Source organism: Pistacia vera, unplaced genomic scaffold, assembly GCF_008641045.1.
Source record: "Pistacia vera cultivar Batoury unplaced genomic scaffold, PisVer_v2 Contig656, whole genome shotgun sequence".
In the NCBI taxonomy this organism is placed as follows: Eukaryota; Viridiplantae; Streptophyta; class Magnoliopsida; order Sapindales; family Anacardiaceae; genus Pistacia; species Pistacia vera.
The window spans coordinates 2,360,039-2,375,426 of NW_022196508.1; the positions used below are offsets into that span (position 1 = coordinate 2,360,039).

Here is a 15,388-nt window from a genome sequence, read left to right on the forward strand (position 1 = left end):
TAAGAATAACATGCACTTTAATCAAAGTTAAAATCGATGACAAATTGATTAGACCAATGTAAAATAGAAAATGACATTGTCACTATAACTAAAGAAAATGTACTTGCCATTTCAGTCGAGTAACATTAGTGCGACTTAATATAAAACTGTAAAGGAAGGAAAATGAAATATTCCTTCAAAACCTCACTATCAAATACTTAATCTCACAATACAAATGAATTTGACACTAATATTTACAGAACCAATAGAATTTCAAATTCAATAACATAAGCAATAACAATTCCCGAGATAAAATAACATGAATCGCAAGCAGTATTTGCAATTCAAGGTGGAAAAAATGTAGATATATAAATATGATAAATCAAAAATAGAGAAATCCTTGTAATTTAATTCTAACAACGTAAATGACAGATAAAACACCTAATTGTGTATTGATCAACAACAGAAGATCAACTTAGAGCAACAGGAAGTGAAATTTGACCATATGTACAAAATCATGCAAACAGATGATGCTTTTCTAATGAGAGAAGATCGTCACACAAGTATTACAATGTTGACGAGCTAAGACAAAAGCATTAAGAGGATGAAAACCTAAAACCCAATGGACCAATTCTATATATGCCTATTCAAGAACATATAATGTACATATTATGTACAAGCAAAACAACATGTAAAGAAGAAGTACATACGCTGTAGTTTCTGACAAATAAATTATAGTCTCTACACTGTTCTAATAAAAAAGCAAGAGACTTAGTCTCATCCATTTTCCATAAGCCTTCCTCATACTTGTACCATCTCAGAAAGCCTTCATCACTTCAAGTACACTGGCACATGATGCACAAGGACTCAGTACATGTTAAAAACTTCTTAATAATTTTTTCGGGCAATGATGGAGGAAGCAGTGGACCTTCTATAAGAAGGCAATGTGATATGCTGAGGATTTCTAGGTTTGGTACATCATCCAGTATAAGCAACAGGGCATCCTTTACTATCATTGAATATCTCAAGCTCAAAACCCTCAAATTTGGAAGAAATCTGGCTATCGTAAAAGCAAAGAGAACATCAAAAGGACCCATGACCTTCAGTTCACTGAAGTTCTTGCAATTTAGGGATATTTCCTCTATAAGATAAGGGGAATTTGCTATAATAAGCATTTTCAGAGATTCAAAACATCTCTATCTACGAATGGCCTTGCAGATTACGTCCTTTTTTATTGTGTTCCAGGCTGGCATAACAAGCTACCTCAGTCGCGGACATCTGTAGACAACAATATATGGTAGATTACTTCCCAGTTCACTGTGCAAAAAAAAAAAAAAAAAAAAAAAAAAAAAAAAAAAAAAAAAAAAAAAAAAAAAAAAAAAAAAAATTATGAAAATGATGATCACTAGTACCAAGACAATTGAAAAAATTTGGTCAATAAATAGCGAGATAAAAAAAATACCTTTCCACGAGGTTTAAACAGAAACATAAAAATCATTACCTTTCAGCAATGTAAATAAATTGTTCATCCCCTACATACAAATTGAAGTAAAGAATCAAGATTCATGAATACTCATGCTGGTTGTTGACCATGAATACCCATGCAGATTGTTCGCCATGTGGCACATTTGGAAGATCTAGAATTGCTCAATTTTGACACATTGGACAGTCAAATTGCTCTATCTTGACACGTTGGGTTGGTATTTATTCCGTCATCTATAATTAATAATTAATAATAATAAATAATACAGGTGCATTGCATTGGCATTCCAAAGATGTGAATTAATAACAAGTAACAAGTGTATTGGAGTTATTACTAGCATCATATTGACATGGAAACTCTCTTCATATTGAATTCGTTTTAATTGCGTTGGTATTCAGAAGGTCTAAATAAGGGGTTATAAAAGAAGCGTGTGTTTAGTATGGATCATCGCTATTTGTTGAATGGGGTCAACAATGCGTCTGTTCTTGTTGATTATTATATGAATGATGTTTTTGTTCGGTCCATTTAGTTGATGATTAATTGTATTTCTTTCGAACAATCAGTCTGTAATTTTAATATGAACATTAATTAACTTTTGTTGTTTCTGTTTCTAGGTACCAGTTTTTTATACGAATGGATAATTATTCATTAACGATGTTGACACAAAGATCGATTACATTTTATGTGTTTGTTTTCAAGGGAATGTGGATATGCGATTGTTATTTCCTAATTTGTTTCATTTCTAATTTCCTTAGTCATACAGAAAACCATATTTCAACTTCCAATAATTGAAATAATTATGCTGAATCACTTATGTGCTTTGTTCTTAACAGTTTTCTATTACAGTTTTCTTAAAAAATTTTAATTGTTAATATCTTGATCCTATAGGTAATGATATTATGATTACCAACTCTCGAAACAATTATTTACACTTTTTTTTTTTTTTTTTTTGTGGATCTTCTGTTTGGAAAACACCTTTTTTTTTTTTTTTTTTTTTTTTTTTTATTATTGTGCATCTTATGTTTGAAAACCATTATTTACCTTACAAATTACAGATGAAAATCTCTAAACAAACAAACAAACTTAAAGGAAGTCTTACATAGAAGAAACATCTTCAAACAACGATACAAACTACCAGCAATAACAACAACAGGTCTTTCCATTTTGAAGATCCTTGCAGAAGCAGATAATAAACATGCTTCGCTACTGTTTGGAACACATTTGTTCTTTGTGGAACATGATAGAAATATAGGATTACAACTACTCATTGTAGCTTGCAAACAAGATGACTAGCAAGCAGTGTATCAACTCCCCGTTGCACTAATCACTGTGCACGACAATAGAGGTATAAAAATTATATGACCTATTAATTCCACATGTTTTCTCTAAGTATCAACAACATTTTAAACGACAAAGTTTTTCAGCATTTATGAATTTTACAAAGGCAACACGACAGTACACAGTAAAACTTTAATATTACCACTTTAGTCGAACAATTCACTATAACTTATCATTAAACTATAAAAGAAGCGAGACTCAAAGATTCCTTCAAAATCTCACTATCAAAGACTAAACCTGACAATAGAAATGAATTTCACAATAACAATTACAAAATAAATAACATGAATTGAAATATATAAAATACTCAATTGTGTATTAGTTTGAAACTACTTCATTTTGAAATAACATTAATGAACAACAAAAGATAAATTTGAAACAACATAAAGTAAAATTTTAACATGTGTACATAAATTATGTAGACAGATAATACTCTTCCCATAGGAAAAGATCATCGTGCAAGTTTGATAGTGTTGACGACCTAAAACAAAAGTCTTAAGAGCATGACAACCTAAAACACAACAGACCAATTCTATATATGCTTATTCAACAACATATTATCTATATATTACATACAAGCAAAACAAAATATTAAAATTACAGTCTCTACAGTGTCCTAATCAAAGAGCAAGAGACCTCGCTTCATCTATTTTCCATAGACCTTCCTCATACTTGTACCACCTCATAAAGCCTTCATCACTTTGAGTATGTTGGCACGTGATGCACAAGTGCTCGATACATGTTAAGAACTCATGTAATTGAGCAGCCTTTTCCCAGATAATTTTATCTAGGTTCTTAATAATTTTTTTGGGCATCACTAGAGAAAGAAGTGGACCTTCTATAAGAAGTCTATGCGATATGTTGAGGACTTCTAGATTTGGTAGGTCATCCAATATAAGCAATAGGGCATCCTTAACTATCGTTGAGCATCTCAAGCTCAAAACCTTCAAATTTGGAAGAAATTTGACTATCATAGAAGCAAAGAGAACATCAAAAGGACCCATGATCTTCAGTTCATTGAAGTTCTTGCAATTTATGGCTATTTCCTCTACAAGATAAGGCAGATTTACTATACTAGGCATTATCAAGGATTTGAGAGATCTCCATGTACGAATGGCCTTGCAAATTTCATCATTCTTTATTTTATTTCAAGATGGCATAACGAGACACCTCAGATGAGGACACCTGCAGACAACAATATATAGTGCGTTACTTCCTAATTGACTATACCAAAAAGAAAATTAAAGGTAATGATCACTAGTACCAAAGGCAATGCCAAAGACTCAATCAATAAACAGCGAAAAAAAAAAAAAAAATTACCTTTGAACAAGGTTTTAAACAGAAACATAAAAAAATTACCTTTCAGCAATATAAGTAAATTGTTCGTCCCCCGCATACAAATTGAAGTGAAAAATCAAGGTTGTTATTTGTCCTCGACTGAGACTCAACGAAATTTTCGACAAACGAGTCAATGCCTTATCAGAACACTCATCCACGTAAACATATGGCTCTAACGGGATTTTAATAAAATTTGATCTCAACATTGACAAATCAAGAGTTTTCCAAAGCAGAGGATCATGGCAAGCTGAACACCATGAATTACAAACATGAGCACTGCCTGAAGTCAACTCCAAAACATCAAAACATAGAAAGATTTTCACCAATAAATCAATGTCCAGATCCTCCCATCTTCTTACAGGAGAGGCACCCTCTTTCATTTGACCAGTTTCCCAATTATCTCATAGAACTTTCGGAGAATCAGACACTTGCATAAGATATGCACATAATTCACGTACGATGTAGAAAATATCATCCAATACATTAACTTATATGAATTTAAAAAGATTCGTATTAATCGAATGTATCAAATACTTAATATACCTATGTAGAGATATAAATGAATGCAAACCGTTTACACTTAAGATAAATGAATACTTAACATAAATGATTATGAACAAAAAAGTTTATATTCGTTGAATAGAATAATCAATTTTTCTTGGTAGAACAAAAAATGAAAGAACGATATCTGATATATATATAACAAAATCTAATAATTAATGTTCACCAAACTAAAAATACCATCATTAAATTATAAGAATACTAAAAATGAGTTTCAAAAATAACAACTCTAATTCCCATTAATAATTAACACGATAATATCTACCAAATCCAAACACAGAAAACTGTTCAGTATCCAATATCTACACAAAAATTATATAAACCACTAACACCATAACAACTCTATAATTTCAATATACTTACATCGAAAAAACACCACCAGAACAGCATGATTCCTTACAAAAGAACAAAAACACAACCCACAAACCTGTTACAATTACCATCACAAATATTGCAACGAATCATTGCAAAAGCAATTTAGAATAACAACACCACTCTTCAAGCAATACGATTAACGTAAGTTTTACTAGTATCATCATGTTTTGTTAATCTGTTAATTTCATTGTTTTATTAGTCATATAGAAAACCGTATGTCGACTCCCAACAATTGAAACAGATGATGCCGAATAACTTGTTTTTAGTTGTTAACAACTTTCTAATATATAAAAACCAAAACACATGTTAGAATGGATATTTAACTGAACCATATTTTTCACACTTTTTTATTGTTAACTTCTTCATCATACAAGTAATGATATTATGATTACCAACTGTTTGAAACTATTATTTACACCTTATATATATATATATATTTTTTTTTTTTTTAATTGTGGATCTTATGTTTGAAAACCATTATTTAACTTACAATTTACAAGTGCAAGTCTCTAAACCAATAGTCAAAAGTAAAACAAGTCTTACATAGAAGAAACATCTTCAAATAACGACACAAAGTACCAGCAATAACAACTACAAGGCGTTCAATTTTGAAGATCCTTGCTGTAGTAGAAAATAACCATGCTTCACTATTGCTTGGAACACATTTATTATGCGTAGAACATGATAGAAATAGAGGATTACAACTGCTTATTGAATCTTGCAAACAAGATAACCAGCAAGCAATGTATCAGATCGTCGTTGCTCTAATCACTATGCACGACAGTAGAGGTGTAAAATTTTTAATGAAATTAGTGAAAGTAACCAATCAATTCCACAAAATGAAAAATTACAGGGAATTGTTCAAGTCCATGACTCCAACTGTGACAATTCTCATTAAAAGGAGAATATTTCAGATTTGCGACAAAGAGAATCAAAATCTTATACATTGGACCAGATCAACGTTACCAGAAAATATCACATGTCCAAGATATAACGTAGATTACCAAATAGTATGTATGAAATATAATTTTTAGTGAGCTCTTTATGTTATTTATTGCATATGTAAAAATATCTCAATAAAAGTGTTATTCTCTATATTCAATATTATCATTGGATTGTCTACACATACGTGACAAACATCGATCTAAATATATTATAATGTAAATTAACAAAATCTATAAATAAACATTCCTATTGCACATTGAAAAAAACTTCGATTCTATTACGAACCAATTTAAATCCCACGCTAAATGATAACATTCATTTAAAGCACAAACGATGAACCATTATTCACTGTACAAATGATATATTATAATATCATCATTACATTTCTGACTTGAATATTGATAATCATATTTTACACTATGATTTTGCATTGAATTTTGATAGGATTTAGGATACTTTTCATATAATTTGGGCCATAATTGCTACCTAATTCTATTAATTTGTCTTTGCAGGCCTAAACGATGATTTTTAGCATAAATAACAGTTTTAAGCGTAAATTGTGTAACTTGAGTTTGGAAACTCGGAATGACCTAAATTTAGAAGGTTTAGAAAGCTAAGAAGAAGAGCTACAACTTTCACGTTTTGGATTTTCCCTAATTCTGACTGGACGAGGGTGAAAACTTGGCTTGAAGTCGTGAAAAGTACGCTGGGAACTGAAGAAAAACGTCTTTGGACGTGCTTCCGTATTTCTGCCATAACCTGAGCTGTAGACCTCGGATTGTGCTTATTCCTGAACTAACAGAAACATAATTGAAAGGGCTACAATTCATATGTTTAACACTTTTCCAGATTCAGACTCTATCATGCTGAAATTTGGCCCGAACGTCCTCGCCGTGGTGAAGAAAAAGCTTCGCCACGGCGAAACCTGCATCAGATGTAAAAATAAAAGCGTTTTGGCTTGCTAGGGCTTCATCCTTAAGTGAGAGAGGTATAAATTAGAGCAAAAAGGAAGAGAAAGGAGACTTGGTTCGTCATTTGGGAGGCAGCTCTTGGAAGGAGAAGATTATTGAAGATTTGGGTTTCAAATTAGAGAAGATTTCTCCATCTTTTGCTTGTTTTTCAATGATGAATCTTGATTCAGTTAGTTTTTGATATTTTATTTAGTTTTTGAGTATGAACTGAGTTGTTAAGCTAGGGTTTGATGTAACCTTGATAAAATAATTCAAATTTATATGAATTGATTTACTTTAAGAATTAAATACATAATTGAGTGTTTATCTCTTTGCTTAATGACTTTTGGATGCTTGATCACCATTCAAATGTGTGTTGTTCACAATGAGACTGAGAAGTGATTTGTGATTGTGCTTCTTGGGATAAATACCGTAGATTAAGCAAACGCTAGAGATAGGTTTAGCGATCTATGAAATCTAGATAGAATTCCATAAAACTTAAAAGACTTTAAACTATTAATCTTCATTTTGTTGAGTGCAGAAGCTTGATAGGGATAAGTAGGGAAATGTAGCCTGAGAAGGTATGTTTTACAACTTAGGGAATTCGATTTTCAATCAAGGAATTAGAACTTGGGTAATAGATTCTATGAATTAGGTTAGCGTATCTAGGTGAAATCAACACCCTAGCATTTTTTAGCATTGTTTAATTAGTTAAGTTGTTGGGTTTTCCTTTAATTTCATTATCATTCATTTATATTTTGTTAATTTGTATTTAGTTTGTTAATTTTCCATCAATCCAATTTATTGTTGCTTCAATTATGACTTAAACTAGAGAAATCGGTACTTAGTAACACTATCCTCATGAGAACGATACTCACTCATCACTTTATTACTTTGTGCGACTAATGCACTTGCTATTTATGCATGTTGTAGTTACAATGCATCAAGTTTTTGGCGCTGTTGCCGGGGATAGTTGATTATTAATATTGATAGTATCTAGTGTAGTGCTAAATTGAAGCTTTTATTTCATTTTTGTAGTTAGTCGTAAATATTGTATAGTCTTAAGTATGAGACATGACATTACCTCTTTCATGCACGGCAACGACGAATCCCTTTATGAAGCTTGGGAGAGGTACACGGAGTTGTTGAAGAATTGTCCACATAATGGTCTACCGTTCTGGAGACAAGTCCAAACATTTTACAATGGGTTGTTACCAAATATTCAAACTATGGTAGATGTGGCAGCAGGTGGAGCCTTAAATAACAAGACCTCGGAAGATGCTTATGGATTGCTTGAGGTGATGGGCAACAATAACTACCAAAGACCTAATGAGAGAGCAATGCCAAAGAGAACAATGGGTCTACATGAAGTCAATTCGTTTGCCACATTATCTGCACAAATTGCATCACTTCAAAGCTAATTGGGAGGTATGAATGTAAATTCTATTCACTCACCTTTTATAACTTGTGAATTTTGTGCAGGAAACCATGAGAGTGAGGAATGCCAAGATGGAAACCAGTTATTCTTCTCAACAACCGAGCAAGTGAATTACATTGTTAGTTCACAAAGGCTGCAAAATGACTCCTTTGCCAATACCTACAATCTTGATTGGGGGAATCACCCAAATTTGTCCTGGAGCAATCAAAGCAGTCAATCAAATCAAAGGACAGTGCCAAACCATCAACCATGTGAGCAAAGAATGTCGAGATTGGAGGGTATGTTCGAGAAATGCATGCGAGAAACCACAAGTTTTATGAATGAGACACGCTCAAACTTCAGAAATCAAGGAGTGTCCATTCGAAATTTAGAGGTTCAAGTAGGGCAATTGGTTGAACAATTGACAGAGAGATCTCAAGTTTCTTTGCCAAGCACAACGGTCACAAATCCTAAAGAACAATAAAATGTCATAACATTGAGGAGAGGTATAGTGTTGGAGCAACCTCACAACGAAGAAAAGTTGGAAGAACATAAAGACAAGACTAATGAAAAGGAAAATCTCAAAGCAAAATGGTGTGCAAGATACTTAGGGGAATTTCAACCAAGCAACTCACCTCACAAGGAACAATTTGAGGAATTTGGTGTAAATGCAAACAAGTCAAAATTGGTGTTGGAAGAGACTCCAAACATTGGACTCAACCAATCACCATCTCATCTCAAGTACGCATATACGAACTTAAAGTTCTGAAAAGATGCTTATGAGAATGTTCGAAATTCCAAAGGAAAAACCAAGAGGTGGCAATAGGAAGTGAAGCACCCCACAAGGATCTGTATTGGCGAAAGACCATGGGAAAGTCGAGCTTCCGACTATAAACAAGCGCTTCTTGGGAGTCAACCCAAGTGTTTTCATTTGTTTTTTTTTTTTTTTTTGTTTTTGAATTTGTTAGTTGTTTTATGATTTAGAATGATTTTGATTTCGTGGTTGTTGGGGGTTTCAGGTGAAATATGAATCAAGGCGAAAAATGGAATTCTTCCAGTTTTCACCACAGCGAAGACATTTTGCAAAATTGGAAGTCGGAAAGTCCCAGACTTACCGCAGCGAAGTAATTTTTTCGCCGAGGCGATGAGCCTCTGTATTTCTGCCGCGGCGAAGGAAGTTGAGCGAAATTGACTAAGGAAAATTTGCCATGGCGAAGCTTGTTCTTCGCCGAGGCGATGAGCTTCTGTAATTTTCACCGCGGCGAGAATTGTCTCGCCACTGCATTGACTAGGTTTCAATTTTGCATTGCATAAAGAATCGCTGCGGCGAGTCTGTTTCCCATTATACTCCAGTCATTTTTCATTTTTCATGAAAAACTTCAAAACCAATCCAAGCCAAACACTTCAAATTCAATCCAGAGAGTTTTCATTGAATTTTCTTCCCACTATTCCACTCCCTTACCTCTTTAAACAATATGTACCTTTTAATTGCCCCAATTTAACCCATTTTGAAGAAATTTTACCAACCCCTAGGTTTTGAAAATTTGGAGCTTTCTTTGTGATTTTATGAAATTGGGCAATTGCAGGTTGGAAGCTTGGGCTTGGTAGGTTAAGAGTTTTTGTGCTTTTTCGTTCACTTTCAATTGTGGATTTGTTTTTGTTGAAATTGCTTGAATTTGTTGATTGTGGATGTTGGTTGAGAATTTGAGGATTGAGTTGTTGTGAGTGTAGAAATTGTTGATTTTGATTTAATTTGTTGTTGAGAAGTGGGTTGTTGTGTTGAAGTGCTTTAGCAATTTGGGTTGTGTGAAGAGGAAGAAGTAGAAGAAGTGAAGTGAGCACTTTTCTTTTTAGTTTTTGCTTTTATTTCTTTATGTTTTGTAAGTAGGAATTGATGTTGATTTCCTGGTTTTTAGCTCTTTATTTGTTTTTGTTTAGATTTTAGGTTTAGTTCAATAAGGTTGAGATTATGATGTAATTCTTTCATATTAATCGGTGAGGGTATCTAACACATTTGGCACCATAGATTTCCAATTGTTTGACAGATGATGATGATGAGAAAGCCAAGGAATGGATGCCAGGATTTTGCACAAAAATCGGCCTTTACGGATTAATTAGGGGAGTATCTCGTAACCTTTACTTTTGTTTTTTTCTATTCCTTGGATGTGCATGATGTGACATAGGGGACAATGTCATTTTAAGTTTGGGGCTAGGAAATTTTTGAGAATTTGTGAGAATTTGTGTGTTTAGTTTGTTTGTGTGTTTCTTTTTGTTTTAAGTTCTTTGATTGTTGTTTGTTTAGTGTGTTTTGTGTGTGTTGTTGCCTAGATGAATTGCATAAGCCTATGATGAAACTAGAATTGTTGGGATATTATTTTTGGAAAATGTTAAGCATTACTTCAAGTTTATGTTTATTGACTGAATTTTGATTGAGGTTTGTTGAGTGGTTCAGCCACCATTTTCATTTATTTCGGCATGCTTAGATTCATTTTATGTGGTTAGGTAAAGTTTGATAATGTTGGTGGACTCTAGAACTTAGTAGAGAAGTGCTTGAGGCGAAATTCTAGGATTAGACATTGTTGAGGAAATGATTTAGGCATTTTTCGGAACGTTTGAGCCTTTCCAGCCGACCCATGAATGAATATTTCCCTAGTCACCCATTTGAGCCTTATGAGATTATCATTGCCTTATTTTCCTTGCAAACAAAAAAATTGTCCAATCGCTATACCCTAAACACTTTATCATACCCTTTAGGAGAATTATGGACCAAATGTATGACACAAAAGAGCTTTGAGAGGTGTGTGAATAAGTGATAGAGCAAATCTTAAGTTTGGGGGTTGCAAAAAGGGCAAGAAGAAGGGGCAATAGACCTCAATGGTGTTGTAAATATTTGTAATAAAAAATAAAAAGAAGAAGAAGAAGAAGAAGAAAAAAAAATTTTCTTTAGTTCGATTTAAAATAAAAAATAAGAAATGCATAAGTTTGAGGGTTGTAAAATGGTTGACACTTTGATTGGTGGTTAAGGAAGAAAGCGGAGATTGATGTAGCTCTTAGTGTTTGCATGAGGAAAACCGAGTTCTCTTACTTTGTTTATCCTATCCTTTTCCTTGGAGTCCACTACCCGAGCCTAACGTTACAAGCTTGCAAAGACCTTTTGAGTCTTAGCGATGTCTAGTCTATATTAGTGGAGAGTAGTTCCATACTTAGGCTTATGGAGTCTGCCGCCATTTGATAAATTTTACATTTCTGCATAAAATAATCCGGGAAGTCGGAATGTGGACTGAAGTGGGGATCACCTACTCGGGGGACCAATAGAGAAAGATAGTCGATGCAACTTATAACTTCTTGGAGTGTTGAACATTTTCTAGTAATAATTTTTTAACAACCTTAGAGACTTGTATAAATTTTAGGCAATTCTTGTGTTGAGTTTGGGTCTAATTTTTGTTTGTTCATTTTCAGTTTTGTTGTTTTGTGTTTTGTGTTTTGGTTGTTTGTTGCTTTTCTTTCTTTGAGTTTTTATTCCTTTTTGCTCGAGGACGAGCAAATGTTAAGTTTGGGGTATTTGATAATCATATTTTACACTATGATTTTGCATTAAATTTTGATAGGATTTAGGATACTTTTCATACAATTTGGGCCATAATTGCTACTTAATTCTATTAATTTGTCTTTGCTGGCCTAAACGATGATTTTTAGCATAAATGACAGTTTTGAGCGTAAATTGTGTAACTTGAGTTTGGAAACTCGGAATGACCTGAATTTAGAAGCTTTGGAAAGCTAAGAAGAAGAGCTACAACTTTCATGTTTTGGATTTTCCCTAATTCGGACTGGACGAGGGTAAAAAATTGGCTTGAAGTCGTAAAAAGTACGCTGGGAACTGAAGAAAAACGTCTTTGGACGTGCTTCCGTATTTCTACCATAACCTGATCTGTAGACCTCGGATTGTGCTTATTCCTGAACTACCAGAAACCTAATTGAAAGGGCTACAATTTATATGTTTAACACTTTTCCAGATTCAGACTCTATCATGCTAAAATTTGGCCCGAAAGTCCTCGCCGTGGTGAAGAAAAAGCTTCACCACTGCGAAACCTGCATCAGATGTAAAAATAAAAGCGTTTTGGCTTGCTAGGGCTTCATCCTTAAGTGAGAGAGGTATAAATTAGAGCAAAAAGGAAGAGAAAGGAGACTTGGTTCGTCATTTGGGAGGCAGCTCTTGGAAGGAGAAGATTATTGAAGATTTGGGTTTCAAATTAGAGAAGATTTCTCCATCTTTTGCTTGTTTTTCAATGATGAATCTTGATTCAGTTTGTTTTTGTTATTTTATTTCGTTTTTGAGTATGAACTGAGTTGTTAAGCTAGGGTTAAAAAAAACTTGATGTAATTATTCAAATTTATATGAATTGATTTACTTTGAGTTTTAATTTCATGATTGAGTGTTTATCTCTTTGCTTAATGACTTTTGGATGCTTGATCACCATTCAAATGTGTGTTGTTCACAATGAGACTGAGAAGTGATTTGTGATTGTGCTTCTTGGGATAAATACCGTAGATTAAGCAAACACTAGAGATAGGTTTAGCGATCTATGAAATCTAGATAGAATTCCATAAAACTTAAAAGACTTTAAACTATTAATCTTCGTTTTGTTGAGTGCGGAAGCTTGATAGGGATAAGTAGGGAAATGTAGCCTGAGAAGGTATGTTTTACAACTAAGGGAATTCGATTTTGAATCAAGGAATTAGAACTTGGGTAATAGATTCTATGAATTGAGTTAGCGTATCTAGGTGAAATCAACACCCTAGCATTTTTTAGCATTGTTTAATTAGTTAAGTTGTTGGGTTTTCCTTTAATTTCATTATCATTCATTTATATTTTGTTAATTTGTATTTAGTTTGTTAATTTTCCATCAATCCAATTTATTGTTGCTTCAATTAAGACTTAAACTAGAGAAATCGGTACTTAGTAACAATATCCTCGTGGGAACGATACTCACTCATCACTTTATTACTTTGTGCGACTAGGGCACTTGCTATTTATGCATGTTGTAGTTACAACGCATCAAATACTTAACAAAATAATTATTATGTTTGTTACCGTTTCATATCCTCTTATACAAGAACTTATTAACATTTCTTCAATCAACGTGTTTCTTATTCCTAGACATTTATTTGTTTTTCCAAAGAACCTTTGGTATTCTCAAAACCAGATTTAGATAACAATACTGACTCCTATTAATAATAAACGTCAATCTAAATATATTATAATCGTAATAAAAAAAAAAACTAGAAATAACCATTTCTATTACACGTTTAAAAAACTTTTGAACCATTATCGATCAAACAAGATCAAAATCGAACTATATGCATGTTTCATAACCATATTACCGAAGCACAATTAATAAATTAATAAATATATTGTGACATCGTCATATCATCTCTGTCTTAGATCACATTGTTTGTTTATCATAATAACTCAACATCTTGTTGAACCATTATTAACTACCTAACAAATATTTTGCACACTTAACAAAATATTTATTACGGTTTTCTTTAATATTGTACGGATAGTCTACTAACATTTCGTCTTACCTTATCCAAATAATTATTAACACTTTTTCGATTCACACGTTTATTTAGTACCAGTTATCTGCTCATATTCCACCTTTTCGTATCCTATTCTCCTATAAATATTGCTCTGACATCAATCACCCATTTGACATTCTTCAGATACTATAAACTTTAACTGTTTATTTCTTCTCCAGAACTTAATTCGAAAATGGCTGACAAAACATCACAACCAAAAGAATCTACCACAAATTCTAGCAACGATCTCAATGACCGTAGTTATCCATCGAAACAACTTTAAGGTAAAAAAAATTTGCAAATCTTTTGTATCCTATATTACAAAATCACAAACAAAACAATGATACATATTTATAAAATTTGATTGTATATTGTTTCTGCAATTGTTTAAGACATTTTTCAGGGAATGCCGGAATTGAAGGAGATGTTCAATAAAGTTGAGAACAATCTAGATGATCTACATATTGCACGAGACAAATTCAGAAAAGTCATTGACCAGATGTTACAAATCATGAAATCTACCATGAATATTATTTATAACCTAAACAAAAGAGAATATGCATATGCACTAGAGGAATTGAATAACTATAAGAAAAATAGAAAATAAAGACTATATCGTCCAAACCCACTTCACAGTATGAAAAAGCAATGTGATTATTTCTTTTATAATAAAAGTTTTATTCTTTATACTCAATTTTATCTTGATTTTAGTGTACTCATTAATTGATTGAAAATTGTGCTCCATGATAACACCTTATTTTTTATTTAATTCTTCCATCTTCACACATTGGATGAGTACTAATAATAAGTATATAAGTACATTAGATAGATAAATCATCTTGACTGCAAAGAATCATATACTGTGAGAAAAAAATTTACCAGTCAATCTCAAACGTGAAAATGAACTCAATATAAATTTTAAATTCTAATAATTAATCTTCATAATATTAACTGATGTTAATAAGTATAAAGATACAATTATTAATTTTATGTTAACACAACTCTGTCCATATATACAAGTTATTTTTACTCTAAAACTTGTATAATCTAACACATTAAGATAAATCAATTTTTTTTTTATCAACCAAATTAAATTTGATTATGTCATGTGACAACACCACACTAAACCCTAAACCATTATTCACAATCTAGGCAATATATTATAATATCATCATGACGTTTCTTACTTGAATACTTAACAAAGTATTTATTACGTTTACTACCGTTTCATATCCTCTTATCCAAAAAGTTATTAACATTTTTTCAATCAATATGTTTACTTATTACTAGACATTTGTATTCTCAAGAAACAAACAAATACTTTTAAATTTTAAATAAATAATCAACATAACGTTAAAGTGATACGAGCTTAAATCACTCATTCAAGTTGAGAAGACTACCTGAATATTATGTGGTCTAATC

General features: G+C 32.4%; 1 non-coding gene across 1 annotated transcript; it reads right to left on the minus strand.

The window, feature by feature from the left end:
• Positions 1-8,033: 8,033 nt before the first annotated feature.
• LOC116112215 lies at positions 8,034-8,140 on the minus strand. The gene has a single exon (XR_004125187.1). It is a non-coding gene; the product is annotated as a small nucleolar RNA R71 (small nucleolar RNA).
• Positions 8,141-15,388: the final 7,248 nt, after the last annotated feature.